This window comes from Erpetoichthys calabaricus, chromosome 11 (genome assembly GCF_900747795.2).
Source record: "Erpetoichthys calabaricus chromosome 11, fErpCal1.3, whole genome shotgun sequence".
Classification (NCBI taxonomy): Eukaryota; Metazoa; Chordata; class Cladistia; order Polypteriformes; family Polypteridae; genus Erpetoichthys; species Erpetoichthys calabaricus.
Genome location: NC_041404.2, coordinates 119715227 through 119735461, shown reverse-complemented (window position 1 = coordinate 119735461; position 20235 = coordinate 119715227).

Genomic DNA, 20235 nt, shown 5'->3' with positions numbered 1-20235 from the left:
TACAGGGCTGGATGCAGATTAACGTCATACCCAGGATGAAGCAATTGCAGGTTAATAGAATGCCTAGAAATATAAATTCAGGGCACTTTCTTTATTCTAATATGTACCAGTTCTTTTTAGAAAACCATTACTCTCTTCAACAACAAGAAACTTTATTTTACACAGTGCACTTTTCTAATGAATGCCAGCAAAACACACCTACAGCTACAGTATGGGAAGTTGTCTATACAATTGGAGAACAGGCAGATGAGTCATTATTTACTCTTGGTCTAAGTTAAGGCTGTGTCACATTATGCAAGATTTTTCAGTCGTAGCCTTCATTTACAAAATCTTAGCAAAGGAGTTGGTGGCACACTCCAAATGAAGCCAATTGCGTAATGTGACGTGCCCAGTGAGTCACTCCTACTACTCTGTGACTTGCTCTGATAAAATCAAACCTAGTCATAGGGGTGGGCTCTGCATGCAAGAGAGCTGACAACCAATAATGCTCATCAGAAAATATAATGCATAGAATGTAGCAACAGGGAATAAAGATCACATGTGTTTTGAACCTTACAAGCAGAAGAAAAATTTGTCTTTCTGATGTCTCATGTTGTACATAATAAAAACAGAATGGAGAAAACACTGCATCTGAATTCGCTGTACCTGTTAACCTAATTTACAGTGCCAGCCATGTCAGGTAGCATGAGTATGCAGGAAAGTTGGCACTCATTTGGAAAAGTAGACATTTTCAGGGGCCGATTTGGGTGATGAGGTCAGCAAATCAGTCATACCTCACAACTAGAAGGGTCCCTGTATCCTTGTTTAACAATTTAGGCCAGGGGTCCCCAACTCCAGTCCTGGAGGGCCCCAGTGGCTGCAGGTTTTCATTCTAACCCTTTTTTTAATCTTTAGCAAAAACAGGTCACTAATTAAGAATAGGGTGAGGTTGAAAACCTGCAGCCACTGGTTTCCTCCAGGACCGGAGTTGGGGATTACTGATTTAGGCATTAAACAAATTGTAATGTTGTTGATGATACCACATGATAGATAGATAGATAGATAGATAGATAGATAGATAGATAGATAGATAGATAGATAGATAGATAGATAGAATTGTAGGGAAGGAACCGTCAAAGGATGTCAGAGCTCTTTTTACTAGATGACAATACCCCCCACCCGCAACACCTGGAACACATTTTTCAGGCTATTTTGTCTCTCCACCTACAAAAGTTAGTCTATCAGCCCGAAGGCCTTACTCCTACTCTCAAAATCCCAGGGATGATTAGACACACAATGAAGAGCCATAAAAGTTATAGTAATTTAAGGAATCACCTTAAAGATTACCATAGAAGCTTTTAACACTGCAGGAAACAGGTCTACAATCATCTGTGGAGCTCATTTGTTTCCACTAAATGTGTTAAAGCGTACATTACAATTACACTTTAATTGTCTATTTTCTCACAACTTACAGTACATATCTCTCAGTTATGTGACTCTTCTTCTCATAATTCTTTAATATGGTTAAAAATGAATAACGATTTCTCAGATTGCCAATTTATGAAGAGGTGTTTTCTTGCTCAAGTAAACTGAATGAAAGCAAACATGTAACCTATGCTTTTAAAAAATAGGGCACAGCACATAGAGTTTAAAATGCATCCAAAGAGCCCAATCAAAAGTGAGAAACAAAAAAGATGTCCTTGCCAGGCTTGGGCAATGGCAAGATCCATTGATTTAATTTACATGCTGGCTACAAGCTTTCAATTAATTAACACAGCCTGCCTTTCAAATGCCCTCGTCCGCAGAGGATTAAATCACGGCTCAGATTCAATTGGGGGCTCCCTAACTAGGAAATTCCTCAGATAGGTGAGGCGAGGCTGATTAGCTCATCAAGTCCCACCTGAGGTAACTCGATTAATTTAAAGAAACGACTTCCTAATAAACCCTCTGCAAATGATCTGCACTGGTGTTCAAGTGTCTAGCTGCTCGGCATGCTTCTCTACATAAACGGGTCCCCTGACTTTGTCTTTGGCAGCTGTTCTAATTTAGGTTTGCATTTCACTCGATGGCATAGTTAATTTTATAGAAAATGTGACAGAGTTTGCTATCACCCAGCTACAGGTCAAATATCACATGCCTACACAATATGCATACAAGATCATTAATTCACGCGGTTTATTCTACACAGTAAATGAGCTTAGTCTTTGTGAACCTATCATTTACAAGAGGGAAGACAAATGCCTTGCAGTGAACATGGAGGCTCCATTGTATCAGAGCACAGCAGAGATTTGCATAACTGCATTTATCAGCTCAAGGCTAAGGAACACCTCGACTACACTGAGCTCAGACAAGGTGCTGCAGCATCCTGGTTAGGTGGAGTGGAGGTCAATTTATTTTCCACAGAGGCTTCACTTTTAATCTAGTTTTCTGTGCTGCTGAACTCAGACACCAAAGGATTTGTTACTCCATGGTTTCCCACCAGCCTCCAATGGCCAGTCCTGTGCATTATAGTAAGGAGATTATCTGCAGACACGGTACAATTCAAAAAGTGTAAAAGGAAGAATGAAATCAGAAGCACACTTTTAATAATAATAAAGACACACTGCTCATCAATTTGGCCCAGTAGATCCTATAGGCTAATTGACTTTGATAGATTACTACTACTTCAGTTTAAATGAAATTAAAGAACCATAAAAAAAATCCATTGTGAAGATTTCCATATTAATCAAGCTTGTTTTGTGCAATGTCCTCCTAAATTGAGATGCGATTCCATTTTGCCCTGGAATGCTGTTTAATCCACAGACACATCATGAGATGGAGCTATATAAAGTATGTTCAGTATATAGAAGAATATGTTATTTATTGGAAATGTGGAAGAAGCCCGGATCACAGACAGACACCAGGAAACACAAGTCCAAAACACATGCGTTTATTTCTCCTTTGCTTCTTACAGCACACACAGTGGACAAATCACCACTAAAACTCAGGCCTTATCCTTTTCTCTCAATTTTTTCTCTTTCCCTTGGCCCTTGACCCTCTCCTCTCCTCTGATTCCCGGCCCCAGCTTCTCGAATGGAGTGAGGCGGCCCCTTTTATGTTGCACCTAGGGAATCCAATCCCGGGAATTTGGGAATCCCGGGAATGACACAGTGCACGGGCATTTCACATCTGAACGGTTTTAGAATGACCAACACTTATTTTTAATAAAACTACTGCAATATGTTGACACAAATAAAAGACTAACCTTATCTACAAGCAGTTCATGCTGTCATATGAGTACATGTATCTTTAGTTGCGGTAATAAGAGCGTAGAAAGCACAATGTGTCCAGCATGTGTTTGTCCAGGCGATAGAGCACCTTCGTGCAGAGTACGCTAGCCGCTGAGAAAGCACGCTCTGCCTCCACTGAAGTAGGTGGCACAGTCATCAGATACTGATACACTTTTTCTAAACAATGCCTGCGCTTGCCGTTGCTCTGAAACATCACCATTTCAGCTTTAACTGATTTATCCAGTTTCTTGTCATCATTCTGTGATGGCAAGTTTCTTGGCACAGATAATGCGGATGCAACAGACTGACACATTGCAATTTCAAGTTGCTTTTCAAAGCTGTCAACAGCACAGATGTCAGTGAACTCTGCACCGTCCCGGCATTTGTGAGCTGCAGAGTGCAGACACCTCCCAGTCTACTGTGCTCAGTCTTAGTGGGAGCCGGGAGACTGACTGCTGCTGGTCTGTTGTTGAATAAATTAATGAGCAACACACTACACCGTGGGCCAAAAAAACGTGCCACTTAATTATTTTCAATGATAACTCTGTTATTCTTGATCGATTTTTACTCTTTTACACGGTATGAGAGCTTAGAAATTCCCGTTTTTCCGGGAATTACAGCAGTTTCATTCCTGGGAATGCGGGAATGAAAAATGTCCGGGATTCCCTAGTTGCACCCACATGTGCTCCCTGATGAACTTCCTGCAGCATTTTTTGGTGTGGCAGAAGTGCTGCATGGGCACCCGAAAGCACTCCAGGTGCATTTGGTTCATATTCCGGCAGCACTTCCTGATGTGGTGGAAGTACTGTAGTCCATGGCTCCAGAATGATCCAGGCGTCCCCTGGCGGTGGCCATGAGCCACAACAGGGTTGAACTTCCAAGCTCCATTCCCGTGGCCCCGATGAAATCCACGGGGGCTGCCCTCTTGCGGCTTGGGGAAGATAACACCTCTCTCCGAGTCCTTATGTTTTCCAGGTGTCCTGGCCAGGCAAGGGTCCCAGTCATCTGTCACAGAAAGTAAGATGATCTGCTGTGGCAACACCTTACGGGAGCAGCTGAAAGAAGAATAATTATTTATTGGAAAGTGACATGATAAAAGTATTGATATTGACATTATTGTTGTTCCCCAAAAAGGTTATGTTTGATTTATTTATATTTGTGTTAGTTGTGACAATGTTCTTATTAGACTTTTCTGCTCTGTGCTTCAGTGCCCTGTAATTGTGTGTCTTGAAGTTTTGAAACTGAACTCTGCCTGGCATCACCTAGGAAAGTTTTTTTCCCTTCTGTTCTAATAAGCCTCAGACAAAATGGCAACATCAATGAGAGAAAGGGAAGTGAAAGGGAAGTGTAAATTGCAGACAGGGTAGGTAAAGCATCCGTTGTTGATTTTGTGTCTGTTTGTTAAAATACAGATCAAGAGAAAAAGCTATGTTTCGTAGGGACTAGAAAATAAATAATGCAGGTAGCACACATATCTATATACATTGTGTCCAGGAATGGTACCATATCATTTATTACAGCTGGGTTGTTCTGAGAATTTTCATGTTAGGAAGAGGCAATCATGATGCCAGAGAGTGACATGTGTTGCATGTCAATTAGCAAATGAAAGTAAGAATTTCACTGTATGCTGTACACGTGAAAATAATGACTCAATAAATCTACAAACATCAGTTTGTGCCGCTGCCACACAGAGTTCAAATCCTGCTGCAGACACCATCTGTTTGGAGTTTGCATGTCCCCTCCATGTCTGTGTGACCTTTCCTCCAGTTGCTTACATTTTCCTCCCAAATCTCAAAAGACAAGCATGTTAGGTATACTGGTCACATTAAATTTGTGAGTGTGTTCTATGATGAACTAGCACCCCATTCAGATTTGGTTCCATCTTTGTGTCCAGTGCTGCTTAGCTAGGGTTCAAGGTCCTCATGGCCCTAAATTGAACTAAATTGGTCCACAAAATTGGGAGATTGGTGTATTTTCTTGGACTATATTTTCAGATATAGTTGGTAAATACTTTGTCTTTTAAGTTAACATTGGAACTGGATGCATATTGAATCTTACTTTGGTATTTCTTACTCAGTCCTCTCTGTCTCTTTTTTAGGCCCCACCTCTTCTGAGCAGCAGCGAGCAGAAGCACAGAGCAGAGGCGTCTCCCACAGGCACGTAGCCCTTCACAAACACCTGAGTAAGTTCAACTGGAGTAAAGCCAACAGCTGACTGGGAGAAAAAACTGGCAGTGAAAAATCGAAGTCGATCGCTCAGTGGGTGGTGGAAACTTAAACCCAACAGTCTCTTAGTGATTTAGCCGAATGGAACGGAAAGCACCAAAAGCACCAAAGTTACTGCAGGGACACATTTGCAGGAGCACATTTATATGTTGTGTGTCCTGCAGCATGTACAGTTCAGGTTTTCCGGCCAAAAGTGTAGACAGCTTCACCTGCCAAAAGTGTTCAGTTAATTTAGAGACAGTTGGGAAAATATGCGAATTGGAGGACTGCGTTAGGTCCCTGATAGCAATTAGGTAAACCAAAAATTGGATCAACTCAGTTTGTTTAGACAATTCAACTATTTCTAATTCGTCTTCAGTCTCTCCAGGTCCCACTGTAGTCAGTGCATGGCTGAAATCAGCAGCACTAATTCAGCCACAGGGAAAGTGGGTAACAGAAAGTCTGGGGTCAAAGAAGCCAAAATTTTGTCCCTTGGCACCCAGATCACCAATTCGGAACCCAGAACAGATTCTCAGAACTCTGCAGCGTGCCTGTGGATCCTGAGAATAACAAAGTGCTCATAATTAGCGATTCCATAGTGTGGAATGTTAGAGTTCCAAACTATGTTAAACCAGCAGTTCATTTTAACTCTTTGAGGGCTGAATATTTTTTCCAAAAAACTCAGTTTTCTGAAAAGCACATAAAACAATGGATTTCACACATAAATCAACATAAAAAGTCTGTTACATCTCTGGCGACAGTGGCTGCAAGGGGGCACCTCAATGAACAGCAGGAATGCACAGTGGGCTTGCTGCATGGCTGTCTTCACACAGCAGGTGGGTTGTGGTGGTGTTTGCAGTGTAACGTAATATGTGGTGGCCCTCCCAGGCGAACGCTGCTGTAGGAGCATCAGCTATATGAAAGTGCTCAGCCCCACGATCATCTGGGGACCAATCAGATGATGCTGGTACCTCACTTTTGTTTTCAATATCCATCTCCAGATCACTTGCATCAAACCCTGAGTCCGACAAGTCAGAATTCTATTCAGCGAAATTACGTAAAATGTCCATGGAGTATTTTGCTTTGCACAAATTTGCATCTGATCTCTCGCAAGATGTCGGTGAAACTTTAGAGGTTGTTTGCTCTTCGCTACTCATGCACGCTTAGGGAATCGAGGTTAAATTAACAAAGCTATATAACTTTCCTTCTAGCAAAGAGAGTCGAACTAAAACATAAGGGTGAGCTTTTAGCAGTTTACTAGTGATCATCGTCCTCTACGCCTGAATTTTGATAAAAGTCGACATCAGCCCTGAAAGAGTTAAATGCCTCTCGGGGCGAAGATTTCTGACATAGAGGCCACATTGGATCGTGTCGCTAACGATGAAGTATCTACCTTGTTGCTGCATGTCGTCACTAATGATATTTATTTACAGCAATCTGAGGTATTAAAGATGAACTTCATCTCTCTATGCACCAAAGGTAAAATAAAATGTTGGAATTTAGTTGTGTCTGGCCCCTTACCAAGATTATATAGAGGGGATGTGATTTATAGCAGATTTCATTTGCTTCACTGCTGGCTAGAAACCTGGTGTGTAGATGGTATTCATCCTCACTGGAGGGGATCTTTTGTAGTATCCCAAAATATGGCAGCAAAACTGCCTGGCTGACTGATTAGAGTGCCATCCATGCCACGGTCATGTGATCTTAAATCTCACCTGTTACTTTCCTGAAGCTGTTGCCCATAATCCCTGTTGTGGGGCATCCAGTAAATTTAGTCATGATGCAGACCTTAAATTACTTGATAACCAAAAAATAAGGTGTATAATTAGACCAAGAGATAAAACCAGATCCTCCACCAGGGGCACCTGTAATAGAAACGTAGTTCTAATTAAAAGAAAAAATATATCACCAGTTCAGAAAGAAGTATGCATTTTCAAATGCTGCTTATTGAACATTCCCTCTCTTGGCAGTACAGCCATTTTGGTAAATGATATTATATTAAGTACTAAATCTGATGTGTGTCTTCTCACTGAAACCTGGCTTAGTAAATCTGACACCGTTCTCCTAGCTGAGGCGTCACCAGATGGATACTCGTTTCTTCATAAATGTAGAGATTCCGGTCAAGGAGGAGGTCTTGGAATTGTGACAAAATGCAAATCGCTTGTAAAAAGGTGACTTCACATCCTTTGAGGCATTCATTTTAAATGTTAAAACAGGTTCCAACACAATTGTAGTGCTAGGGCCATATTCATTGTTCATGACTGAAAATGGTAAAGTGTTATCTGATTTGGCTATAAATTATGATCACGTAGTGCTGATGGATGATCTTAATGTTCACATTGATGTGGAAACTGACACTTTGAGCAAAATTTTACTTATTTGTTAAATTCAGTAGGATTTTGTTAGATTCTCAAAGGTCCAACTCATAATCATAACCACACATTAGATTTATTTATAAGATACAAAGTTGAAATTCAAAATTTAAATATTACTCCATTAAATTAAGTTATTTCCAATTACTACTTAATTATGTTTGTTTTGGTCCTACCCTTGCCAATATACTCACAAACTAAAATAAAGACGACATCTAGACTGTAACTCCACTTCAAAATTATAGATACTTTGAGTAAGTCGAGTGTAATTTTGGAAAACCATTTAGATCAGTTAATATCACATGTAAATGTGGAAAATAATTTAGATCAGCTAACATGACATTATGATATGACCTTAAGAGATGCTCTGGACGCAGTGGCACCCCTTAAAACAAAAGTGATCAAACCACATAGAAACTCACCCTGGTTTAATGAGATAAGCTGGCCCAGCGCTGTCTCAGCTGTGGAATGGCCAATAGGCAGAGGCAGCTTGATGGCCGAGGTCTCCAAAACTGAACAAATCCAAATTGTATTATGTAATATCTTCTACTGTTGAATTCTGCTCTGTACTTGTAATATTTCTATTGCACTATTATATTGTATGGAGGATTACTTGTGTTTTGTTCTGTGTATTGAATTGTGTTGACCCCTTTCTTTTTGACACCCACTGCACACCCTTCCTACCTGGAAAAGAGTCTCTCTTTGAACTGTCTTTCCCAAGGTTTCCTCCATTTTTTCCGTACAAGGATTCTTTTGGGAGTTTTTCCTTGTCTTCTTAGAGAGTCAAGGCTGGGGTGCTGTCAAAAGGCAGGGCCTGTTAAAGTTCATTGCGGCACTTGTGTGATTTTGGGCTATACAAAAAATAAAATTGTATTATATTGTATTGCATCTTACATTAGCTCATTCTTAATCCCTCCTATTCTGATTAAATTGCATGGAGAGATGGAGCCTATCCAAGAAGAAACCAGTTCAAAGCAGGACACAGCCCTGGACATAGTGCCAGCCTATTACAGGGCCCACTCATACACACTATGCCAAAAAATAACCACCATACCTTTTGAGATATGGGAATGAAACCAGAGTACCCAAAGGAAAGACCACTCAGACACAATTAGAACATGCAGACACCACACAGCTCCAGCTCAGGATACTTGATGTGTAAGAGAGCAGTGCTAACCACTGTACCACCATTGCATCCTGAATTGATATAGAATGCACCTTGAAATGGAACCAGAGTGACACCAGAAAGTTTTCAGACCCCTTCTCTTTTTGTACACTTTATTGTGTTGTATATTTAACTTTAAATGGATACATTTTCCATTGTCTCTATTAACCTTCCTCTTATGTTAGCTTTCTGTTACTATCTCTTATGTTAACGGGTCAGTTTTGACCCGTGTCTTTAATCAGCCATATTACCCTCAAAACAATTATTTATCATCCAATTTTTTTCCTTACCTCTTGGTTACTTTGTTACGCTTCCTTGTCCATTAAAAGAATGCTTTTAATATTTTTGCTGTGACCTCATGAGCTTTTACTTTAACAGCATACCTCTCGTTTTCAATTTTAAAAAATGATTAAATGAACCTCAAGAGAATTATTTAAATAAATAAAAGGTTGTTATGTTACGTGACTATTACTGAGGGGTATTAGAACACATCTCTTAAATAAATTTGTTATATATATTTTTTATTATAATATTAATTACTATAGTAACATCTATGGTGTTACGGGTCAAATTTGACCCATATATATTTATTTCAAAGAAAAAGGCAAAAAAGTATTTTCAAAAATAACTTTAATATAAATGGAAAGCTAAACAAGTAAATCTCAAAATGTGGATTTGCAAGGTCAAACAAACAACGAACAATCAAGCAAATCAAACCAATAGAAATGAGGCACTAGTTCCAAAAAACGTCTTTGTGTGCAAGAACATGCATGTGCATTTAGATGCATGTGTGGCAAAAAGTGACACTTTTAGTGTGTTCTTTACAAATATATTTTTTGCAGTAGAAGCAGAGTACGTTTGTCTTTCTGTCTTTATTGCTAGGGCAGACCTGACACCTCTTTCTTTTAGAATCAGGTGGCCTCAGTGGGGTTGTGGCTGTGGCTGTGTAGGTTGATGTTGAGGCAGTGCTGGCCGAAGAGGATGCTGGCACTGATGCTCTTTGTGTTGCTGATGGTGTGGAAGGAGTGCTACGTGAGCTCTGCAGCTGTCTGACCAAGGCTGCAGCGGCTGGGTCCCGGGGCACCCGTTCCCTTCGCTCAATGTGTGTCTTGACAAGGGAACTTCCTAACTCCTCAAGAAACATTGTCCACTTGTTTTTTCTGGTTGAGTTTCACCCTAGGTGAATGTGGGTCCACAACACAAATGCATTGTATGCAGACACATCTAGAATGTTATAAAACACAACCATTGGCCATCTCCTGGTCATTCTCTGGCAAGTGTAGGTGGCAGTCAGCTTGTCCAGGTTGTCCACTCCACCTTTGTTTTTATTATAGTCCAAGATAATTATGGGCTTTTTGTCACTTGCTGATGACACAGCTGCGTCTTTGTGAAAAGTGGACATAAGTATCACACTCCGGTGTTTTTTTGGACAATATGAAACAACCGTGGTGGTGTCTGTAAAAGCAAATTTTGAAGAAAGTGGAGCCCTGTCTTTCACCTGCAAAATTTCGGCAGGCAGCTCAGGTTTATTTTTTTTTACTGTGCCCACCATGGTAAGTTTCCACCTGAGAAGTTCTTGTCCAAGGTCATAGCTGGTAAAGAAATTGTCACATGTGATATTGTGACCCCGCAGTCCAGTAGTCATATCGAGGACTACACGTTTTCCTTGATTTTTCTCAGGAATGCCACTTGCATGTTTACCTGTGTAAATCTGCAGATTCCATGCATAGCTGGTTTTTGCATCACAGGCTGCCCAAATTTTTATGCCGTATTTCCCTGGCTTACTAGGCATGTACTGCCGTAAAGGGCATTTTCCACGGAAAGGGACAAAAAGTTCATCTATTGTTACCTCTGGCCCTGGGTTGAACATCAGTGGAAGGAGCTGCACCCACCTTTCCCAGACATCCCTGATGGGAGCAAGCTTGTCACATTTTTGTCTAGTTTCTCTGTTGTCAAATCTAAGGACTCTTGATATCATTCGAAATGACTGAAGTGACATTGTTGCCCGGAAAATATTTCTGCCTGTCGACGCATCCCAGAGACTATCAGTGGCCTCATTGCTGGATTTGTAAACACCAGCAAGAAGAAGAACACCAATATAAGCATCAAGGTATTCCTCATCAATGTCATTCCACATGTCGCCATGAACCTTTTTTCCTTCAAGGTTTGTCATAGCAATCATGACTTTCTTTAGTGACAATGGCATAAACAGATCAAAACATGTCTTGATGTCTCTTACTCTCGTCACAGCAAAACTTCTGATTCCAGGGGTCATTTTGATGACATTTGTAGCAGCTGCCCTGCCATGTAACTCAGGAGGTACTGAGCTCCAACAGATGTTATCACTTTTGGATTTGAACATTTCAGCAGGAGTGAGTGCAGCTTCAGCATCGGTGACCTCCTCATCAGACTCATCAGATGTGTCTGTGCCTTCTGGTAGATACTCTACAATGTCTTCCTCCTCGGAAACCTGCTCATCTGTATCACTATGCTGTTCTGTGTCCTCTGCCTCATTTTCAGAAAAGATATGATCCAGAGCTTGGCTTGCTGTAAATCTTCTTCTCATTTTTGACTGCTGCAAACAGGAGATGTGTACTCTGCAAGTCACCAACGCTAAACTAAGTTTGTCTTATGCAAGACTTCTATGTCTGAACATGTCTGTCTTTGTTTGTTATGTTTTGTTTGTTCAGGTAAGGAGACACACAGGCAAAGAGAGAAGCCCCTCAAAGTGTGTTTAGGATTTTTGTTTTGACCCTAACTATTGTTTTATAACCTTAAATTATAACTGGGTCAAAACTGACCCTACCAACTCAAAGGTAATAATTTTCACCAGAGCATTTTATAATTTAGTACAATTGTTTTTTTTTTGTTTTATTTTAATTAAATACAGATTCCTGACAAAGTCAAAAAGCCTTGATGCAATAAGCAAAATTAGGTAGTAGTTTTATGCATTTAAAAAGTAAAACGGGTCGGTGCTGACCCTAACACAAGAGGAATACACTTAAGAACCCAACATGACAAAGTGAAAACATGCTTTCAGATTTATTAAAAATCAAAAACCGAAATCTCTCATTTGTGTAAGTATTCAGACCCTTAGTCCAGTATTTTTAGAGATTCCTTTGGCAGCAGTTACAGCTTCCAGTTTTCTTGGGAAGTGTCTATAAGCTTTGCAAACCTGGACTTGAGCAATTTACCCCATTCTTCCTGGGAGATCCTCTCAAGTTCTGTTAGACTGGATGGGAAGCATCTTTGGAGAGATGTTGTGTGATTTTTAAGTCTGGGCTTTGCCTGGACCACTCAAGAACACTTGTCCTGAAGCCACTCGAGCGTTTTCTTGACTGTATGCTTCATGTCATTGTCATGCTGAAAGTTTGTCTGGGGTTATGTGCACTTTGGAGCAGGTTTTCATCAAGGATCTTTCTGTATTTGGCAGCATTTATCCTTCTCACAATTCTTACCAGTTTTTATGTTCCTCTCTGCCACTGAGAAGCTCCCTATAGCGTGATACTGTCTCCACCAGCTCCTTTGATAAGACATATTGTTGGTAATGTGACAACACTTTCTTTGACTTTGTTCAACAAAGATGCTGGAAGAGGAACTGATCCTCTTAATGATTAATAAAGTACTATCTATCTATCTATCTATCTATCTATCTATCTATCTATCTATCTATCTATCTATCTATCTATCTATCTATCTATCTATCTATCTATCTATCTATCTATCTATCTATCTATCTATCTATCTATCTATCTAAATTAGTTTCTAGTCTAAGTTCAAGTACATGGTGTGGCGTAGTCAGCACATTTTGGACTTTAAACCCTGAGGTTGTGGGTTCAAGTTCTGCTACTGACACTGTGTTATTATGAGTATGTCACTTCATCAGCTTGTGCTCTCATGAGAAAAATGAAAGAAATGTAATTAATTGTATCTCAAATGTTTTAAGTTGCTTTTTATAAAGGTGTCAGCCAAATAAGTAAATGTAAATAACTAGCTGTCTATCTCTGTATCAATTTATCTATAGTATTGCTGTTTCTATCAACATGATGGCAGATACAAGAACTTCACATTTGGTAGTTCACAGAGAATTAATTTATGCTTTGTCATATGAGAAGAAATGTTCATCCTTTATGTTTTTTAATATGTTCATAAGAGAGGCACGTTTTACATAAAGACATTAGCAGAGTATTTCCACAGTAGCCATTTTATGCTGCCCATGGGAAGCAGTGAACATTAATTTTTTTTTAAATGAGTGCTATAGCCTCCAGAGTATAATAAGCCTAGCCTTAAAAAAGCCCCAAAGATATAGAAATTAATGACACAACATTCAACGGACTAGGTTCATACAAGTGATGTGAAAAACGGGTGCTGCATCTCAGTAATGAGAAATAAGCACCCAGCTAATGTCATTAATGCTTTCATTTGCTTCAGTCAATCTGTATTGTACATTTTGCAGCTGTTCTGGAAACATAAAAATAGAAGAAAGACTTGCCATAAAGCAGAAACCAAAGTTACAATAATAATAATAATTGATTACATTTATATTGCTCTTTTCCACCACTTGAACCACCACCAATGTGTAGTACTCACCTGGATGATGCGGCAGCAGCCATTATTGTACCAGCATACTCACCACACATTAGCTATTAGGTGATGAAGTGGAGAGTGAGAGATAGACAGTTAGAGACAAGGGATGATTAGGGGGCCAAAATGGACAAGGCAGTGATGGGCAATTTAGATAGGACATTGGGATAAACCCTTCAATTTTTGAAAGATGCTCAGAGATCTTTAATGACCACAGAGAATCTGGACCTTGGTTTTACGTTTCAGCTAGAAGGACGGTGCCATGTTTATAGCACAGTGTCCCTATCACTGCACTGGGTCATTGGGATCCACACACAGACCACTGGGTAACGGCCGCTGTTGGCACCTCTTCCAACAGCAACCCACACTTTTTCCTAGATGGTGTTCCATCCAAGTACTGGCCAGGCCTGAATTTGCTTAGCTTCAGGTGACTTACCTATTCTGAAGCACTGGTGGTATGGCTGCTGACAAGGTGGCTAACTCTTCAGTGCAGTTACACCTTGGATGAAGACGGTCCATGTAACATCCCTGTCTTACAAACAATACAGTGCAGTGTTAAAGGTAATCGGTTCTCCTAACATGAAAGTTATGTATTTTATTAGCATCGAACTCTTGTAAAGGTGCTAAAAGCTTGGGCAAAATAACAACCAGTATATATTAGAGTCAAAGATCGAGGATATTATTATAAAGAATTAACAATGGAGGAACACACAACATAACAAATGGTTTCCATCCTTAGAAACAGTTGTACTCTGAGGAGGAACAGAGTGGTGTCTTCATCCTGCTGCTCTCCATCATTATAGCCCTTTCTGAATTCACTCTGAACTTGTCACAGCAAGCTAATTTGTGTTCAGGATTTAACAGAATAGTGTTAGATAAGAAGCTCTTCATTCAGACCATTAATTTAGGACTCTGCTTTCTTAACTAAGACTATTTAGAAAGTGTAGTTAATTTTTATGCATTAACTTTTGCATCTGTGTGTTATTATTTTTTATTTCAATTTTTCATTGTTCTTTATTGTTATTACAACAACATCTTGGTTAGCAATACATTAGTATTTAATTCATACATGTTGTTCTGATGTGTTGTTAATTGTTTTTAAATTAATCCTTGTATAACAATGAAAGAATACTTTTTCAAATGTCCCCGATGATTTCCCTACCCACTCCCACTCAAAAGACATTACAAAATGTACGCCACCTGCTACATTTGTGTTTCATGTGCACTGTTGAACATGATAAAGACACCTGATGATAAGGAAGCATGCACTTGAGTGACACACCCTTTCTTGTAGTTCTATAGCTTTCACTTCCCCTGCATCTTTTTTCATTTGTAATCTTTGTGGGCTTTCCACTGCGATAACACACTAAATCAAGGGTGTCCAATTCCGGTCCTGGTGGGCCACAGTGGCTACAGGTTTTCATTCTAACCATCTTCTTAATTAGTGAGCGGTGTTTGTTGCTGATTAAAATTTTTTGCTTTAGTTTTAATTGACGTGACTCAGACCCCTTAGTTCAGGGGTGTCAAACTCCGGGCCTGAAGGTCCACTGTGGCTACAGGTTTTCATTCTAACTCTTTTCCTAATCAGTGACCAGTTTTCACTGCTAATTAGTTTCTTTTCCTTCATTTTAATAGCCCTGGTTTTAAGGATTCATTGCTCTGAATTGATGCTTTTCTTCATTAAATGACAACAAACAGAAATGAAACATGAAACAAGGAAAACAGATGATCACTAAACTGGGGCTTCAGACTCTAACCAATTTCAATCCAACCACTTTCTTAATGAGAAGCCGATTCTTGCTGTTAATTAAACCCATTATTTTATTTCATGGTTTGTTGCTGCTCTCATTCTACTACAGCAGACATTTCCAACACTTTTGATTTTCTGTTTTTTTCTAAGAGTACTGTCAAAATGTTATGGTGACCCGAGAGATCAACTTTATTGAGACCTTCACCTTTCTTTATTTTCAGATATTGTATGATGGGCACAGGTGAGCTGGGGCCTCATGTATAACGCCGTGTGTAGAACTCACACTACAACATGGCGTAAGCACAAAAGCGGGAATGTGCGTACGCACAGAAAAATCCAGATGCAGGAATCTGTACGTACGCAAACTTTCACGTTCTTCCACTACATAAATCCCGATCAGCGTGAAAAGTAACGCATGTGCACTTGCCTTCTGTCCCGCCCCAACTCCTCCCAGAATTACGCCTCTTTGAATATGCAAATCAATATAAATAGCCTTCTGAGAAAAGACAATGGGAAAAGCACGGGGGAAAATATAAGAATTTCAGCGAATACCAAGTGGAGGCAAAGGAAAAACGCACTATTTGTTGGTTTAAACAGTGCTATAATCAACAAAAGGAAGTTGATCGAGTGACAGAGTGTTGGACAAACTCGAAAGCTCAAGTTCACAAAGTCGCACAGTGCCCAAAATAAAAAAGAAATCACATATCAAAGTCGCTATGAAAAGGCAAGTCGTAGCCCACCGTCCGAGTGTCGTATGAAAGCTTATTAGGGTACAGACAAAAAAATAGGCACACAGTGGGAAAAAAAGCACAAAATGTCAACTTTAATCTCGAAATTTCCACTTTAATCACGTAGTTTATTTTTCCATTAAAGTAGAACATTATAAACTTCATCTTAAAATCGTTTAATTTACTAGTTTCTCAAATCCCATTGTAACTAAAGTAGGACGTTAAATGCTTAGTTCTGTATTTGATCTTCTTTGTGCTCTGTGTGTGAATCACTACCTGCTTCTTAAATGGGCTTTCTCTTTCTCCAACAGGACACATAATCCATTACATTCGTGATATTACAGCTCTCTGAATAATTAAAATACTGAGATGTATACGTGATATCTTTTTCATGATGATAGGAATGAAAGCATGTTATTAAACATGGGAACACGGCGGCGCAGTGCTTGTTCATATCTCACGCAAGAGGCTTGCTGCACCATGCGCAACCTTCAATGAAATAATTTATCACAGCAGTACTGTCTCTTTCAAACGTACTAACCTCCAATTCCTGTCCTTACTTTTCTTTCTCCAAATACCCAATCGCCACACAATCAGCTATGTAATAGACGTGAAGCCATCTGTAAGCTTAGAACATCGATTCTTCAAAACTTTTAAGGAACATTGAAATATCTTCGTAGTACATGTTTAATTATTCTATCCGTCTACCTTTCCAGTGTCGCGTCAGCGCAAGAATACAATGCAATGCAGGAACAATCCCTGAACTAGCTAGTGCTGCGGCACCGTGTCCTCACATGTTTAATTATTAACAACACAGATTATTTAAATGAAGTTAAAGTTGTATCTGTATAATATAATCAACATATTTTGCTGCATTTCATCTTAAAAATGAATACCATCATCATATGTAAATACGCGCTTTATAAAGTGGTGCAGGTTGTGCAATATTATAACTGTAGTTATAACTTATAAGTAAACAGTTCTACAAGGAGCACTTGATGGACTGATTGAGTGCGTTTAGAGTTCTTGGGATGAAACCTTTTCTAAACTGCGAAGTCTGTACTGGGAAGTCTCTAAAGCGTTTTGCCGTGGCTCAGGCAGCATCTGCTTCATGCTGTATACTGATATTTCTCTTTCCGATCAGCTGCTGCTGTGATTCCCCACTCAGATACAGTGATATAAATACTCCGAGTGGTGCAGTGAGAGTAATATGGAAAAAGAAGATCTGCTGTGGCAACACTTAACGGGAGCAGCTGAAAGAAGAATAAGATGCAGTGAGAGTTACAACGCTAAAGCAGTTATGGTATTTGGAATACTATGGCTATTCCCTGGACCATTATATTGCTGCAGGTTAATTACAATCAGATGCATTACACTAATAAACAATATGCAGTTAGTTTCAGTGTATTTATAAAGCCACGTTAGGAATGTGGAGCTAAGAAAGAAAGGGTGACCACACAGGAACAGTAGCACTGCTTTGACGCTGGGTGCCGCCAGTCTGCAAAACCGAGCGGAGAAATTGCGTACGCCAAGGTATGAGTTACCGTGGAAATGTGCGTGGCTTTACGCCAAGTTTAGGTTTTATACATCGCAATTTGATCATGGAAACGGGAGTACGCAACATTTCTGTGCGTACACACCATTTAAACATGCGCCCCCTGGTCATGTGGCTGCTTGTTTTTTGTCTCACTATTGTTTGACTGCTAATTAGGGAAAAAGAAACAACCAAGGGGTCAAATTAATTAAAATGAAGACAAATGAAGTTAATTAGCAGCAAGAACTGGTCACAAACTAAGAAGATGGTTAGAATGAAAACCTGCAGCCACTGCGGCCCTTCAGAACCGGAGTTTGACACCCTGCCTTAGTTGTTTCTTTTTCAGTCCAGTTCATAAGACTGAATCCTTAAAAAAGGGCCATTAAAATGAAGGGAAAAGGAGTTAATTAGGAGTTAAAATCTGCAGCCACTGCTGCCCACCAGGACTGGAGTTGGACACTCCTGCACTAAATCTTTTACATTTCCAGTATGGTCACAAGAGGGGGCACCTACATCTTTTTCACTTTCCTGTGCTCTAACTCAGCAGATTCTAACAAATGAAATACAGTCCACACAGGAATTTACTGCAGCTCCACACTTTTGATTTTCCTTTATCACACAAGCCCACAATCTCATCACTCATAAGACTACAGTTTCATTTGAAGGTTACATCTTGTCAGCATGAAAAACAGATAATATTAGATACTTGTAAGCATATTGGGATGTGCCCATGCCCATGGCCTTCTTTATGTGTGTGTTAAATTCCTTATTTGTTGGTCAGTGTGATGTTAGGAAACAACTGAAGAAACAATTTTCTACATACATTCTTCCTCTTTTCACACACAGATTCTGTACATCTTTCAAACAGGAGCATCATACTGCTGGATTCTTTCCCCCAAAGGATTTCTTGGTAGCTTTTTCAAATGTATCATGGGCCTCCCTAGTGGTCGGTGATAAACAAGATGCAGCACAATGTCTTGTAAACAATGCATTCCTGATATTGATAGTACCAGAAAACAGATTGTGCTGGACTATTCATACTTATTCGCTGGTGTGTGCGGAATGGGTATGGGAACAACTGGAAGTGCAAAGGTGCAATTGAAAACAACAGCAGGCACTCCTCATTTTAATATTCCCGTTAAGTCCCATTGCTAAATTGGAAAGATCAGTATAGTGAACACTGCAGTCTACAATATCCAGCATGAATCATTATTGACCGAGAATCCTCTTGGGGGAAAAAAAGGAAGTACACCATTGTTTTCATAATATTTAAAAAGTAATTTCAACCAATGTAGTCCAGGAAATGACTGTGATGGTGTAGTTCCTGCTCCAAGCTGCCACCACTCTTCTGGGACCCCTCGAACCCAACACCGTCGGTAATGTAAACGGATGAGCTGTGCAATGAGGACAAATCAAACTGAGCAATGAGATGGTGTAAAGGTGCAAAAGTGCTTTTATTAAAAACAGTCAAAGCAAAATCAAAACAGTGTCCAAAAAGAAAGTGCAGTGATTCAAAGTCAATAAATAAATAATCCATAAAATCAGGGTGATAAAAGTGGAGGTTAAAATAATCCAAATAAATAAATCCTTTAAAACGAGGTTAAATCAACAGGCTAGAAACTGTCCTCTTTTAAAACCTGGTGCCTTCTTCCTTTTGCTGGCGACTGCAACAGGGGAGTCACCCTACCTGCAGGTGCCTTCCACACTGGTCTGGTGGCCTTCCGACCCCTGGCTACATAGAGACTTGAGTTCCCCAGCGACCAGGGTGCTCAAGCTGGGGCTCACTCTCCAAGTCTTCCTGACTCCCGCTGCTTTCTCTGTCTTATACGGTGAGCCAACTACCTTCTGGGACACTCCAGCTCCTGAGATGGCTCAGCTGGAGTGACCACTTCATGCAGCCCCCCACGAGTGTCTGCCAAACACCCATTCCAGGGGCTCTCCTTCCAGCTGCCTGCACTAACTAGCAAGCCTGCTCTCACACACAAACACATGGGCTCTCAGCTTCCTGTGTTCTCTCCTTCTTAACCTCCATCTGTCTTCACTTTCTTTTCTTTTCCATCCACACTCGTGCTTCTCCTATTTATAATGGGGACGTGGCACAGGTGCGGCGATTAGCAGCTCCCGGCATCAATTATGGACACGGGCGATCCCACACCTGTGCACTTCAGTGTGGAAACACCCATGCCCATATCGCGCCTGGGAACCACACTACCATGCCCCCTCCTTAAGCCATGAGTGCAGCGATTATTTATTAAGAACTAGCCATCCACTTTGAGCCGCGGACCCGCTACATCACAATGCTCTAACCTTGATATAAAATCATAGACTGTATATGTAAGGAGAGAGTATGAAAAGAAAGCATCCCCTATGTTAACATCTCCATTGGCCCCAGTATGGTCCAAAGATATAAAAAATGATTTGTCTTTAGGTAAATCTTATAACAGAATGATGACCATAGGGAGAACACAAAGTCATAAAGGAAATATAGAAAACAAAGGATATCTTTCTTTAATTCAGAGGTAACATTTTTGGGAGTGTCACCTCACCAGACATTACACAATCAATCCTTCAACTGTTCACCACAAATCTCCCTGTCTCTATCAACCACCTGCCCTTTCTTCATTCCTTTAAATTGCCCTACAGGTTATTT